Raw genomic sequence first — 2,083 nt, 5'->3', positions numbered from 1 at the left:
CATGTTTTTTTGAAATATGTATATATTATGGAATGGTTAAATGAGTTAATCAACATAAACATTACCTCACATACTTATTTTTTTGTGGTGAGAACACATAAAATCTATTATCTATTTTCAAAAATAAATTACATAACTAACTGTAGCCACCATGTTGTACATTAAGTCTCTTCAACTTATTTTGTATCATTTCACCGAACTCCCCTGAAACCACTCCACACCCCAGCCCCTGGGAGCCTTCATTCTCCTCTCTGCTTCTACAAGTTCAACTTTTTTAGCTTCCACATGTAAGTGAAATCATGTGGATTTTGTCTTTCTATTGCTTATGACTGCCTCCTGTGTTATGAAACTGAAGGTGAGTCCATAAATGCTATATTGTTAATTGTTAAAAGAGAGTTCCTATTTATTATACATATGTTGGTTGCTTGTAAAAAAGATCTTTCATATAGAAGTGTACTTCAAATATTTATGGAACGATTCATATTACCTTCAATTCTGTTTTTCCACAAACTTTTTGAGGTATCTTCCTATCCTTTGGCATAATGAAAAGTGTGAAGCTTTACAAATCAATCTGTTAGGAGAGATTGGGAGATGCATATCAAGGGAGATGGAAACATAAGATTGTTTATTTAAAACAATTTTTGTTCAAAATGTTTTGTTCAAAAATCGTTTTGGAACAATGATTATTTTCTCATTAAAAAAAGTAATGCTTTAGTGTTGTCCCACAAATTTAGATTAATTTGTTTTCATTTTCATTCATTTCTAACTACTTTATACTGTGTTTTTATATTTTTTTGATTTCATGGGCTACTTAGAAGTGTGGTATTTAGTTTTCAAATATTCGAATAATTTTCAAAAGAAATTGCTGTTGCATTTGAATTATCATAGCAGAGCTCTATCCTTAAATGTATCATCCCAATTTAGACTTTATTTTTCCATAACTATTTGTAGAATATATTAAAATGGAATGATATTATAAAATGAAGAAAAGAGAAGATTATTCCTAACTTCTGTTTCCATGTTCACTATGCCACAATTAGCATGTATTAGTAAATAATTTCAATTGCACCTAATCTAGACTCTTGACCAAAGGAATAAGAGCTGTGGAAGTAACAGCAAAAGTTTCTAAAACAGCGTACTCTTACATCTGTCTCAAACTAAGCAGAAAATCAGTAGCCATTCTCTAATAGCAGTAACTATTTTTGAACCAGGTAATAATTATTCTTTCTCAGTTAATAACCCATCACTCTTCTAAACAGCTTCTCTTTTTTCCATCTTTTTCATCCAACAAAAGTTTAGACTGCAATGTTCAAGAGGTTACAGTAGACTCTTCAAAATTCAGCAATATGTAGTTAAGTTTTGCCATGCTCAGAAGTCCCACCATTAACTCTGAGGATATATACAAAAACAACAATGCTGGCACAAACAATGCTGGCACATTGCACTTATACACATATACATAAAAATACACACACACACATATGTATATATATATACACACAATAAAAATTTGCTGTAGATACAGGAAATAGAGAGCCTACAAAAACAAGAACTACGGATTCTATTACTTGTATCGTAGTATGACCAAAGATGTGATTGAGCAAAAAAGTCCATCTTCATCCAGGAAATGTATACTAGATATAAAACTTGTCAGAGCTGTGCTCCTCAATGCCTACTTCGGGTGGAGGTAAAAGAGTTTAAGAGAGTTAATGGTTAATAAGGCATAAAGGATAGCATAAGAGAAGAAATAAACATATCCCTCAGTTTTGGAGTTGGCAGCCACTGAGCATGGGTAGAATTTTCGCATTTAAAAATGAATGAGAAAAAGATTTTTAAAAAGGCAATCTAAAATGATTTGGTATTAAAATTGGAATTTGGTTTAATGTATATGGTTAAAAATTCATTTTGAATAATAGCTTTCCTTCAGCAAAAATTTAGAAGTTTAGAAAGTAGATATTAGGGGCCGGCCCGGTGGTGCACTGGATAGTGCGCCACTTGGGAAGCGCGGCGGCACTCCCACCGGAGAGTTCGGATCCCACATACAGACCGGTTCCCGCTCACTGGCTGAGCGAGGCGCGGGAGC

This window comes from Galeopterus variegatus, unplaced genomic scaffold, assembly GCF_000696425.1.
Source record: "Galeopterus variegatus unplaced genomic scaffold, G_variegatus-3.0.2 Scaffold11128, whole genome shotgun sequence".
NCBI lineage: Eukaryota > Metazoa > Chordata > Mammalia > Dermoptera > Cynocephalidae > Galeopterus > Galeopterus variegatus.
The sequence above is the reverse complement of the archived record's forward strand: the minus strand, read 5'-3'. Positions refer to the sequence as shown.